Source organism: Odocoileus virginianus, chromosome 8 (assembly GCF_023699985.2).
Source record: "Odocoileus virginianus isolate 20LAN1187 ecotype Illinois chromosome 8, Ovbor_1.2, whole genome shotgun sequence".
NCBI classification, from domain to species: domain Eukaryota; kingdom Metazoa; phylum Chordata; class Mammalia; order Artiodactyla; family Cervidae; genus Odocoileus; species Odocoileus virginianus.
Genome location: NC_069681.1, coordinates 12,838,124 through 12,852,411, shown reverse-complemented (window position 1 = coordinate 12,852,411; position 14,288 = coordinate 12,838,124).

Genomic DNA, 14,288 nt, shown 5'->3' with positions numbered 1-14,288 from the left:
TTGGTCCCTAAGTCATGTCTGACTCTCTGTACCTCATGGACTGCAGCATGCCAGGCTCCTCTGTCCTCCAGTATCTCCTGGAGTTTGCTCAAATTCATGTCCATTGAGTCAGTGATGCTATCTAACCGTCTCATCCTCTGCCAACCCCTTCTCCTTTTGCCTTCAGTCTTTCCCAGCATCAGGGTCTTTTCCCGTGTGTCACCTTATCACATCAAGTGACCAAAGGATTGGAGCTTCAGTATCAGTCCTTCCAATGAATATTCAGGGTTGATTTCCTTTAGGATTGACTGGTTTGATCTCCTTGCTGTCCAAGGGACTCTTCAAGAGTCTTCTCCAGCACAACAGTTTGAAAGCATCAATTCTTTGGCGGTCAGCCTTCTTTATGGTCCAACTCTTACATCTGTACATGACTACTGGAAAAACCATCAGTTCCGTCACTCAGTCGTGTCTGACCCTTTGCGACCCCATAAATCGCAGCGCGCCAGGACTACCTGTCCATCACCAACTCCCGGAGTTTACTCAAACTCATGTCCATCAAGTCGGTGATGCCATCCAACCATCTCATCCTCTGTCGTCCGCTTTTCCTCCTGCCCCCAATCCCTCCCAGCATCAGGGTCTTTTCCAATGAGTCAGCTCTTCGCATGAGGTGGCCAAAGTACTGGAGCTTCAGCTTCAGCATCAGTCCTTCCAATGAACACCCAGGACTGATCTCCTTTAGGATGGACTGGCTGGATCTCCTTCAAGTCCAAGGGACTCTCTTCTCCAACATCACAGTTCAAAAGCATCAATTCTTTGGTGCTCAGCTTTCTTCATAGTCCAACTCTCACATCCATACATGACCACTGGAAAAACCATAGCCTTGACTAGACAGACCTTTGTTGGCAAAGTAGTGTCTCTGCTTTTTAATATGCTATCTAGGTTGGTCATAACTTTCCTTCCAAGGAGTAGGCGTCTTTTCATTTCATGGCTACAATCACCATCTGCAGTGATTTTGGAGCCCAAAAAAATAAAGTCTGACATTGCTTCCACAGTTTCCCGATCTATTTCCCGTGAAGTGATGAGACCAAATGCCATGATCTTAGTTTTCTGAATGTTGAGCTTTAAGCCAACTTTTTCACTCTCCTCTTTCACCTTCATCAAGAGGCTTTTTAGTTCATCTTCACTTTCTGCCGTAACGGTGGTGTCACCTGCATATCTGAGGTTGTTGATAGTCTTCCCGGCAGTCTTGATTCCAGCTTGTGCTTCTTCCAGGCCAGCATTTCTCATGATATACTCTGCATATACATTAAATAAGCACAGTGACAATATACAGCCTTGACAAACTCCTTTTCCTATTTGGAACCAGTCTGTTGTTCCATGTCCAGTTCTAACTGTTGCTTCCTGGCCTGCATATAAGTTTCTCAAGAGGTCAGGTGGTCTGGTATTCCCATCTCTTTCAGAATTTTCCACAGTTTATTGTGATCCACACAGTCAAAGGCTTTGGCATAGTCAATAAAGCCGAAATAGATGTTTTTCTGGAACTCTTTTGCTTTTTTCGATGATCCAGCGGATGTTGACAATTTGATCTCTGGTTCCTCTGCCTTTTCTGAAACCAGCTTGAACATCTGGAAGTTCACAGTTCACGTATTGCTGAAGCCTGGCTTGGAGAATTGTGAGCATTACTTACTAGCGTGTGAGATGAATGCAATTGTGCAGTAGTTTGAGCATTCTTTGCCACTGACTTTCTTTTGGATTGGAACGAAAACTGACCTTTTCCAGTCCTGTGGCCACTGCTCAATTTTCTAAATTTGCTGGCATATTGAGTGCATCATTTTCACAGCATCATCTTTCAGGATTTGAAATAGCTCAACTGCAATTCCTCACCTCCACTAGCTTTGTTCGCAGTGATGCTTTCTAAGGCCCACTTGACTTCACATTCCAGGATGTCTGGCTCTAGGTGAGTGATCACACCATTGTGATTATCTGGCTCATGAAGATCTTTTTTGTACAGTTCTTTTGTATATTCTTGCCACCTCTTCTTAATATCTTCTGCTTCTGTTAGGTCAATACAATTTTTGTCCTTTATCGAACCCATCTTTGCCTGAAATGTTGATATCCCTAATTTTCTTGAAGAGATCTCTAGTCTTTCCCATTCTGTTCTTTTCCTCTATTTCTTTGCATTGATCACTGAGGAAGGCTTTCTTATCTCTCCTTGCTATTCTTTGGAGCTTTGCCTTCAAATGGGTTATGTCTTTCCCTTTCTCCTTTGCTTTTCGCTTCTCTTCTTTTCACAGCTATTTGTAAGGCCTCCTTAGACAGCCATTTTGCCTTTTTGCATTTCTTTTCCATGGGGATGGTCTTGATCCCTGTCTGCTGTACAACGTCACGAACCTCTGTCCATAGTTCATCAGGCTCTCTGTCTATCAGATCTAGTCCCTTACATCTATTTCTCACTTCCACTGTATAGTCATAAGGGATTTGATTTAGGTCATACCTGAATGGTCTACTGGTTTTCCCTACTTTCTTCAATTTAAGTCTGAGTTTGGCAATAAGGAGTTCTTGATCTGAGCCCCAGTCAGCTCCCGGTCTTGTTTTTACTGACTGTAGAGAGCTTCTCCATCTTTGGCTGCAAAGAATATAATCAATCTGATTTCGGTGTTGACCATCTGGTGATGTCCATGTGTAGAGTCTTCCTTGTGTTGTTGGAAGAGGGTGTTTGCTATGACCAGTATGTTCTCTTGGCAAAACTCTATTAGCCTTTGCCCTGCTTCATTCCGTACTCCAAGGCCACATTTGCCTGTTACTCCTGGTATTTCTTGACTTCCTACTTTTGCATTCCAGTCCCCTATAATGAAAAGGACATCTTTTTTGGGTGTTAGTTCTAAAAGGTTTTGTAGGTCTTCATAGAACCATTCAACTTCGGCTTCTTCAGCATTACTGGTTGGGGCATAGGGTTGGATTACTGTGCTATTGAATGGTTTGCCTTGGAAACGAACAGAGATCATTCTGTCATTTTTGAGATTGCATCCAATACTGCATTTTGGACTCTTTTTTGGACCATGATGACTTCTCCATTTCTTCTAAAGGATTCCTGCCCACAGTAGTAGATACAATGATCATCTGAGTTAAATTCACCCATTCTAGTCCATTTTGGTTCGCTGATTCCTAGAATGTCGACATTCACTCTTGCCATCTCCTGTTTGACCACTTCCAATTTGCCTTGATTCATGGACCTAATATTCCAGGTTCCTATGCAGTATTGCTCTGTACAGCATTAGACCTTGCTTCTATCACCACCATCCAGAACTGGGTATTATTTTTGCATTGGTTCCATCCGTTTATTCTTCCTGGAGTTATTTCTCCACTGATCTCCAGTAGCATATTGGGCATCTACCGACCTGGGGAGTTCCTCTTTCAGTACCCTATCATTTTGCCTTTTCATACTGTTCATGGGGTTCTCAAGGCAAGAATACTGAAGTGGTTTGCCATTCCCTTCTCCCGTGGACCACATTCTGTTAGACCGCTCCACCATGACCCGTCTGTCTTGGGTGGCCCCACACGGCATAGCTTAGTTACATTGAGTTAGACAAGACTGTGGTCCTGTGATCAGATTGGCTAGTTTTCTGTAATTATGGTTTTAGTGTGTCTGCCCTCTGATGCCCTCTTGCACCACCTACTGTCTTTCTTGGGTTTCTCTTACCTTGGATGTGGAGTACCTCTTCACGGCTGCTCCAGCAAAGCGCGGCCGCTGCTCCTTATCTTGGACGAAGGGTATTGTCTCACGGCTGCCCCTCCTGACTTTGAACGTGGAGTAGCTCCGCTCAGCTGTCCTGCGCCCACGCAGCCGCCGCTCCTTGGAGGTGGGGAAGCTCCTCTCGGGTGGCGCCCCTGGCCTCGGATGAGGGGTAGCTCCTCACGGCCGTGCTTCTGCGCGGTCCGTCACAGCCTGCGCACTTCTGCGCTGCTTTGCCTATATAGACTTGTGCTGGTGATCTTTTTTCTCCTTTTGGGACCGATTTTTCCGAGCATCCTCCTTAACTTTCTGTATTACCTGTGGCAGATTGTTCTCTTTCAGCTGTGCTTCCGTCGTTGAAAAACATGTAAGCGTTTAACCCTGCTTTGTTTATTTCTAACCAAATAACAAGGAATTTTATAAAGATTTAGCAGATTAATAAAAACAAATGCGTGTGTGCAATACTTGGAGCTCTTGGAAAGTTGGTTCTGAACACTTTTAATCCTCATGTGGGGATGGTGCCCAGACTGGAGTTCTATGACAGAGGAGGCTCTGTGAGCTGAGTCCCGTGGGATTTCCATGCAGCGCGCCCCCCCCCCCCCCCATAGAAAGCTTACGCTATTCTCCATAAAGTTAGAGTCATAGAAAAGTTTTTTTTTTTTCCTCTCTCCTCCAGCCCTTTTGTTTCCAGTCTTCCTCCTCTGGTGCCAAGACCACAGTGAAGTGCTGGCTGAGTGAGACCTGGGAGGCCCCCTTGTCCTAATAGCTGTCAGGCCACTATGGGCCTGGGAGGCGCTCTGGATGCCAGGGCCGCACTTAACACGTGGAGTAGGATGCATCTGACAGTGGTCTTCCGTGGACAACTGGGGGGTTACTGAACCCGGTTGCTCACCACTCAGAAATCGGTACTCGAGAGACTGGCAGATGCTGGCAGAAAGGAAAGTTGACTTTAATCAGAATGCCGGCAGTCAGGGCAGATGGTGGCCTCACTGTCCCGCAGAAACCACTTCCAAAGATTCTGCTCAGCTATGAAAGTTTTTAAAGGGAAAAGGGAAATCATCTTATTTAATCATTGAGATGGGGGCGGGGGGTGTCCGTGTCATTTCTACCACTTACTGCATGCATACTTGCTGACTTGTGATCTTTCCCAAGATGCTAACCTTGTTCACAGTTTGTTCATGAGATTACTGAAGGGGAAGCTAGGGAAGAGATGGGGTCATCTGTTAATTACTCAGTCTTCAGTTCTGCTTGTATAGAAAGAACCAACAGGTTAGGCAGAGTATTGTGCGATCAGCAGTTTGAAAGGTGTGCTTGAGCTCGAGATGAGTAGAGCAGGGGTGCGTGGTTTAAGGTTCATGCCGAGACATGGGGTGCCTCCTGCCACAGGCTGCTTCCAAGGACACCCTATACTAGGAGCCTGGGGTCTTGCTGGGGCGTCTTCCTGATTGGATTGGGCCGGGGACACCTGTGGCCCTTATACCCAGCCCCCACCCCACTTCCTATGTGTGGCCGTGACCAGCTCTTCTCCTTCCTGCCTCCTAGTGAAACCTGACAACAGTCAGCTCCCCAGTCCACAGAAGGCAGCCCGGACCCACAGACCCCCAGCTTCTGGAGGACAAGGCAGTCCCAACACACCAGCCTTTGTCCTTGGAAAGACACAGCTGGGCACAGAGGGGTGAGGGAGACTGTGCTCACCCTCGATGAAGTGATTTATTTCATTATCAGTCTTGCACAGTGTTGGTGGGCTTGTTAGCATGTCTGCTTTTCCAAGGATTTGAGTGAAGGAAGCTAGACTGCTCAGACTGTCCCATTTTGGAGTGTGATATTCCCTTTGTTTATTTTTTTTATAATGGATTTAAAAGAGTATCTATTTGACTGTCGGGTCTTAGTTGCCGCGCACAGGCTCTTCCTTGCATCACGCGGGACCCTTCGTTCTGGAACACACACTCTAGTTGTGACACGGGCACTCTAGTTGTGGCGCATGGGCTTAGTTGCCCCCTGGCAGGTGGGATCCTAGTGCCCCGATCAGGGATCGAGCACGCATCGTCAGTATTGCAAGGCAGATTCTTCACCACTGCACCATCAGGAAAGTCCCTGGTTATTCTCTTTAGGTGTGTTGAATTAGTAGGAAAAGGCCACAATATAGGATGGTTTTTGCTAAGATTCTACTTGTTAGTAAGAGCCTCATCACAAAAGTTCATGAGCTTTCAAGAGTCTCCAGAGGTGTTCATAGAGACTGCTGGGATGAGAAAACCAGGCCCCCCGAATCTTAGGTGAGGATGCTCAAAGCTGAGCAGCAAGTTACCCTGGAGCTTGGGCAGCCTGAGCCGACGGTCCACCTGCTCTTCCAGAGTCAGCATCCCATGATTCCGTGAAAGCTGTTAACCTCAGACTTCAAATGCAAAGGAAGATTCCATCATTTGAAATGGGATGTGATGTGATGCTACTCTTACTATAAATAGAAGATCCTTTTGTAGTGTTTGCAGTGTCACCATCACTTGCGTGGCCCTGGGCATGGTTCCGAGTCCCCCTGACGCATCGTCAGTCCATCTGATGTTAACCCTTGGTGAAGCCTGGTGTGCTGCAGTCCATGGGGTTGCAAAGAGTCAGACAAGGCTGAGCAGCTGAACAACAGTAGCTTCTTGATGCCTCTTGGTAAACAGCAAACCTTCTGTGCCCCGATTTCTCGAACTCAGTTGACATGAATGTGGTCCAGGTCAGAACTCTCTTCTTATTCCGTCATTTGTAGGATTGAGGCCCAACTCACTCCACTGTCTGCATCAGTGGCTGTGCTGGGAAGTCCAGCCCAGGGACACGGGGCCATGCTGCTTCCCTGCTGACAGTCTGCCGACCATGCAGGACGTCCTTCAAGGACTGCATGCAGCCCTGGATCCTGGGACTCCATAGTTTTCTTTTACCCTGAATGGAGGTCACAGCATTATGCTTTGTCCACTTTGCGCACACACAACTAGCTCCAACAGCAAGTCTAGTGTAGGTCCTAGCCCCTCCTTTGCTGCCTAATTGCCTTAGAGTAGCTGATGAGGTCCAACAGAATACTGATATACATCATATTTTACTGATGCTGGATAACTTTAAATATGTTCTCCCCTCTCACGTGGAAATTACAGGAGGTATATAGGTTGAACATATGTTTCCACATTTAAGCTAAAGAATGGCAGATATCCTTCTTAACATATTTATCTCTGTCGAAAGAACAAAAATTCTTGAATAGTCACTCTTTTTTATATTTTTGGAATTTTTTTTTATTATTACAGGGAACATCACTGGAAGCCAAGCTGTTAATTCGATTGCAACTTGGTTTTTAAGAGCGAGCATTTGTTCAAACAAAGAAATGCATATCAGTGGATATGATCACTGTGATAAATTGCCTTTGCTTTCCTGCTTACCCACTGTTTCCTGGTGGCACAAAATCCCAGTTTTAAGTCTGAAAAAAATTAGACTGAAGGTCTTTTCCAGCAGAGCTTCTTCCATTTCCCACTGACAATTTACAGGGTTTTTCTCTGGTACCCCGTCTGGGACTCTGTCCTCTCTCATCACGTCACAGGTATTAATCCCCTTTTTATCCCCCACTGTCTGTCTGTATCTCCACTCAGATTTCAGTCTCTCTGTATTGTTATGCTGCCGTTCATTCTTTTCTCTCCCTTTGGTCCTGATCTTTCAGAGCAGCTGTCATAGAAACGTTTTCTCTTCTCTGCACACAACAATGGGTACTCGGCCCCCGGGAGAGTTAGCGCCCTGGAGAGCCGCCATGAGTGATTAGTAAGTAGTGGGTACACCACTGCGATGCAGAAAAAGGTCTTAATGGTTGTGTTTGTGCACGTACACCTTTTGTGTTTATGGCCCATTTTGTCCATTGATGGTGTGGTGTTGTATTTGGGGCTTGACTTTTATTTGCAGAAGACCACGTTTCCAGTGTCATCTGGCTGATGAGCCCTGGTGCAGCCTTTCCCAGCTTTCCACTTAAGTACCCCTGGTGACACAGCGAAGGATAAAGACATAGTGTACCAGAGGAATATACGACCGGCAGCCTCTTGCAGGATTCCTGGAGGAATTTCTATTGATGGCTAGGCTGGTAGAGCTGACTCGAGACTGAAAGTTGTTGGCCGGCACTGGATTTCTGTACCAGAAGAAAGCCCGAGCAGCGCTCTCCTGTGGGCCATGTGCTTATTTTGACATGTTCAAATACTGTAGCAGATGGGAGTTCCCTGGTGGTCCAGTGGTTAGAACTTGGTGCTTTCACCTCTGGGGCCCGAGTTCAACCCCTGGTTGGGGAACTGAGATCCTGCAAGCTGTGAAGCACAGCCAAAAAAAAAATACTGTAGCAGAGTTTCTCCTTTGTACCAAGTTTTTATATGTCCTTGTTAGACTACAGTTCCCAGAAGTTTGCTCTCCTTGTTTAGTGGGTGATGCAGGAATAAAATCCACTCAGTGGTAAGGTCCCTTCCCCCACATAACACACTGTCAGACTGCTTTATGCTGCAGGCAGACAGAGCTCATTGATCGCATGGATTGTAGCTTTTCTCTTTGTTTGCTGGGACTTGGGGTGGCAGGGTGGGGAGGGTAAAGACATATGCAATGAGAAAAAAAGAAATCTCACCCCAGTCATTTAGGGTAATCCAAAATGAATGCTGACTAAACCCCAGAAGTTTCCAGGCTAACTTGGACCACAGGATAGAACCCAGAAGGAGGTTCAGAAACTAGTACCCAAGAAACATGGCCAGCCAGGATTCGCACGTTATTTGTTGGCCAACTCCAAGTCTGAATAACTTTCTCCCAGTTAGAGAGTAAACATGTAGAAACCCAAAATGGTGGTCCAGGACAAGATAATGTAAGTAGTGACTAGGTGTTGCTTTTAAATTTTTAAATTTAAAAAAAAAAATAAATTTTAAAATTTAAAACATGGAAGTTGTATATGAACACAACATTATAGCAGATAAGTAATGTACAAAATACTTAGATTAACTGTTAGTGTTCCTTTTTACTCCCTTAATTTCACTTACTCCCCAGAAGTAATTAAAATTACCCTTTTAGTGTCTGCCCTTCTATTTTTACACCTGCTACCCCTCAGAGGCTTCTTAGGTGGCCCAGGTGGTAAAGAACTCACCCGCCAGTGCAGCAGACATGAGGCTTGGGTTCAGTCCCTGGGTGGGGAAGAGCCCCTGGAGGAGGGCATGGCAACCCACTCCAGTGTGCCTGCCTGGGGAATCCCGTGGACAGAGGAGCCTGGCGGGCTGTGGTCCATAGGGTCACAGAGACTCAGACACAACTGAAGTGGCTTAGCACAGCCCAGCACAACTACCTCTCAACACATGAAGACAGACGTCTTAAGTATAAATAACATTGTGTTGGTCACAGTGTTCTGAAACTTATTTTTTTAGTTAATAATATATGGTAGTCCCCCTTATCTATGGGGGAGATATCCCAAGGGCCCCCACTGGATGCCTGAAACCTTGAATAGTACTGAACTCTATATATGTATGTACTGTTTTTTTCCTATATGTACGTGTCTATCATAAAGTTTATTTAATGGATTAGGCCCAATAAGAGATTAAATATAATAACAGAATAGAACAATTATGATAATATACTATAATAAAAGTTGTATGAATATACGTGTCTGTCTCTCAAACCATCTTTTCTTAAATATTCTTTTCCAATGTGGTTTATCACAGGATGTTGACTATAGTTCTCTGTGCTATATAGTAGGACCTTGTGCTGTACAGTAGGCCCACCAGTCTCTTTTCTGTGTCTGTGAATCTGTTTCACAGGTATGTTCATGGAATCATAGCTTTAGGTGCCATATATAAGTGATATCGTATGTTAGTTGTTTTTTTCTTCCTGACGTACTTAATATGATAATCTCTAGTTGCATGCATGTCGCTGCAGATGGCATTATTCATTTTATGGCTGAGTAGTGTTCCATGGTATATATGTACCACATGTTCTTTATCCATTCATCCGCCGATGGACATGTTTTGGCTACTGTGAATAGTGCTGCAGTGAACGCTGGGGGCGGGGGCACATATATCCTTTTGAATGATAGTTTTGTCTGCACAAATGCACAGGAGTAGAATTACTGGATCATGTGCTCATTCTGTTTTTTTGTTTTCTGAGGAATCTCCATACTGTTTTCCACCGTGGCTGCACCCACTGGCATTCCCACCAACAGTGTAAGAGGGTTCCCTTCTATGCACACCATCTCCAGCATTTGCTATTTGTAGACTTTCTAATGATGGCCATTCTGTCCAGTGTGAGGTGGTACTTCATTGTAGTTTTGGTTTCTCAAAATATCTTATTGTGCATGTTTAATGCCTTTTCTATTGTAGATAAACACTTGATCATGCCTTATGGCTGTAACTTTTGCTGCTGAGGTGTAGCTGCCAAGCTAGCATGGATTTCTTCTTCCTTCTTCACAGTTTCACGATAGAAGATTTGTTCTTACTGTGGATCTTAGCAACCTCAGTGTATGACTTTTTTTTTCCCCTCATTAAGAACTTTCACCTTTTCAGTTAAAGGAAGCACTTTCCGGCTTGGCTTTGACACATCCAAATTGCCAGAATCACTCCTCTTGTGCTTCAGAGCCATTATTAACTTAAAAAAAAAAAAGGTGACTTGGATACAAGCACCGAGACACCGAGACAGTTGATCTGATAACTGAGACAGCCACTGAGTGACTGGCAGGTGGGATATGCTGGTCAAAAGGATGGTTCTCATCCCATGTGGGACAGGTGAGGATGGCATGGGATTTCATCTCACTACTTAGAATGACATGCAGCTTAAATCTTAGGACTCATTTATTTTTGAAATTTTCCATTTAGTATTTTCAGACTGTATCGACCATAGGTAACTGAAATCTCAGAAAGCAAAACTGCTATTAAGGGCTTCAGCAATACGTGAACCATGAACTTTCAGATGTTCAAGCTGGTTTTAGAAAAGGCAGAGGAACCAGAGATCAAATTGCCAGCATCCGCTTGATCGACGAAAAAGCAAGAGGGTTCCAGAAAAACATCTATTTCTGCTTCATTGACTACGCCAAAGCTTTTGACTGTGTGGATCACAATAAACTGTGGAAAATTCTTCAAGAGATGGGAATACCAGATCACCTGACCTGCCTCTTGAGAAACCTGTATGCAGGTCAGGAAGCATCAGTTAGAACTGGACATGGAACAACAGACTGGTTCCAAATAGGAAAAGGAGTTTGTCAACGCTTTATATTGTCACCCTGCTTATTTAACTTATATGCAGAGTCCATCGTGAGAAACGCTGGGCTGGAGAAAGCACAAGCTGGAATCAAGATTGCCGGGAGGAATATCAATAACCTCAGATATGCAGATGACTCCACCCTTATGGCAGAAAGTGAAGATGAACTAAAAAGCCTCTTGATGAAGATGAAAGAGGAGAGTGAAAAAGTTGGCTTAAAGTTCAACATTCACAAAGCTAAGATCATGGCATCTGGTCCCATCACTTCATGGGAAATAGATGGGGAGACAGTGGAAACAGTGTCAGACTTTATTTTTCTGGGCTCCAAAATCACTGCAGATGGTGATTGCAGCCATGAAATTAAAAGACGCTTGCTCCTTGGAAGGAAAGTTATGACCAACCTAGATAGCATATTAAAAAGCAGAGACATTACTTTGCCAACAAAGGTCCGTCTAGTCAAGGCTATGGTTTTTCCAGTAGTCATGTATCAATGTGAGAGTTGGACTGTGAAGAAAGCTGAGCGCCAAAAAAAATTGATGCTTTTGAACTGTGGTGTTGGAGAAGACTCTTGAGAGTCCATTGGACTGCAAGGAGATCCAACCAGTCCATCCTAAAGGAGATCAGTCCTGGGTGCTCATTGGAAGGACTGATGCTGAAGCTGAAACTCCAATCCTTTGGCCACCTCATGCGAAGAGTTGACTCATTGGAAAAGACCCTGATGCTGGGAGGGATTGGGGGCAGGGGGAGAAGGGATGACAGAGGATGAGATGGCTGGATGGCATCACCGACTGGATAGACATGAGTTTGAGTAAACTCCGGGAGTTGGTGATGGACAGGGAGGCCTGGTGTGCTGCGATTCATGGGGTCGCAAAGAGTCGCACACGACTGAGCAACTGAACTGAACTGTATGTATGTTAGAGGTTTTGTTCCATATAGATTACTGCATATAGAACTGCTTCATTCTGTTTAATAGCTGTACAATATCCTACTGTATGGACACTCTATATTTTATCATTTCCCTAAGGTGGTTTTTTTATGTGGAATCTAATATGGGCTAATTGCAAACGATGGTGTAGTACGTGAGTGACCTGCCTTGTATGTTCATGCACATGTGTAAAAAGATTTGTGGGACAGAGCCCTAGAAGGGGGATTGTTGGATAAAATAGTTACACACATTTTATATTTTCATAGATATGAAAAACTTCCTCTAAAATAACTAGCAATTTCCTCTATCATCAGTGGTCTTTGAAAGTGCTAATTTCCCTAATACTTATACTACCCCAAACATTATCAAGCTTTAAAATTTCTACCTACCTTTAGATGGCAAGTAACTTGTGCTATGATTAGTAGTGAGATTAAATGCCTTTTTGCATGTTTACCAGTGTAAGCATCTTTAATAATCATAAATTTAAATCTTATGTTTAAAATCTAAGAGAATTTTTATATTGAAACTAACTATTGACTATGAAATTCATTTGGATTAATGAATGGGTGAGCTAGTTAAATTTTGGAGGAAAAGGTAAATGTAGTGGAGGAAAGAATATTTGCCTTCCAAAAAATTCAATATACCCCCCAGTAAACAGTATGGGAATCATCAGATAACACAATGGTACAATTGCAAGGGCTTTAAAAGATTCAGTAGGTGAAATAATTTATAATATGATAAAATGATATCAAAATTAATGAAGAATCAAATTATTTCTCAAAAATATCAAAATAAAACTAGAAGAAAACATAGCTTAGTATATATGTGATTTGTAAGTACTTACTAAGTACTTACTTGGTACTTACAAATCACATTACTTAGTAAGTAAATGTGATTTGGGTCTTGAGAAAATGTCATAACTATGCAAAAGGAAAAAATGCTGCAGTAAAAGACATTTTAGTGTCCTAAAGTTAAACATGTCTGAATGATTAAAATGTATCACATTCAGAATCAAATGGCTCTGAAAACTGAGGGAAAATTTTGCAACGAATATGACAGACCTAGAGTTAACATCATCAATACTTAAAGGAATTTCCTAAATTCATAAGAAAAAGAAACCCTAACACCTCAATAGAAAAGTGAGCAAAGAACATGAATAAATAAAATGTAAATTATCACCTGCTAAGGCTGCTCCTAGGAAGAGCAAACAGCTGATGAAAATTGGGTGTTTTAAAGTAAGTTGACAGATGAGTTCTTTTGTGTAAAGATACTCCTGTTTGTCATGACAGCAATGGAAAATATTCTTGTTTTAAAGGGTATAAGGGGGAATTGTACAGATTTACAATGAAATAACTTATATATTCTATTAAGAACAGAAAATAGCTTGAAAGTGCTTTATTAATTGCATTGTGTAATCAGAGATACAATGCAGTCACCTAGTGTAATGAAACTAGTGGCCTAAATTTTGGCAATAGATAAATAGAAAGATGCATGTAGATACTGTGTTCCTGGCTTTATTTTACTGTTTTTTTTGTTTTGTTTTATAATGTTATTTGTTTATTTTTGACTGCACTGGATTTGTTGCTGTGCGTGAGCTTTCTCTAGTCGCGACAGGGGCTACTCTCTAGTAGGTGTGGCTCCTCTTGTTGCAGAACACAGGCTCTAAAGCAGACCTAGGTAGTTGCGGCACATGGGGTCAGTGGGCTCAGTTGCCCTCTTCCCCCCCCCCCCCCCGACCCCCGGGTGACATGTGACAGCTTCCTGCGTTGGGGATTAAACCTGTGTTCCCTGCATTGGCAGGCAAATTCTTAACCACTGGACCACTAGGAAAGTCACTGATTTTGTTTTAAATGGACTGATACTGTAACTCTTTTATTTGTCCTGAAATAAATTAATAAGTAAGGCTTCCTGCAAAAAGCACCATTCTGCTGACTCATGCCCTCCCCTTGGCCCTCACAGTAGCAGAGGTGGGAAGAGGTAGGATGCCAACTAGAGGAAGCTCACACGTGACTCAGTTTCCCTGGTTCCCAGCGGCTCCTTTAAGGAGCACAGGAAGCCGGTAGATCTTGGCGCAAGTGGGAGAAGCCTCAGGCTTGCCTGGCCACAGGGTGCACCTTGAAGGAGTCCTCTGAAGAGAACCCCAGCCTCGTGCTGCTGGAAGGATGCAGAGTCTGCGCACTCCTTTCAGGGCCATGGCCAAGGGGGAACCACGTCCTGACCCACTGCAGTACTTCCTGCTCTAGGAGGGAGCCTGGTGTTACTAGTCACTGCAGTCTGGTAATCCAAATTCTAGCAGTCTGCCCTAGGAAAAAATAGATCAAAGATTTATGGTAAAGGGCATGCATTGCAATATCATTAAAAACAGCAAAAGTGTAGAAACATAGCCTCAAATAGAAGAACGTTTAAGTAAATTATGGCACCTTCATAAGG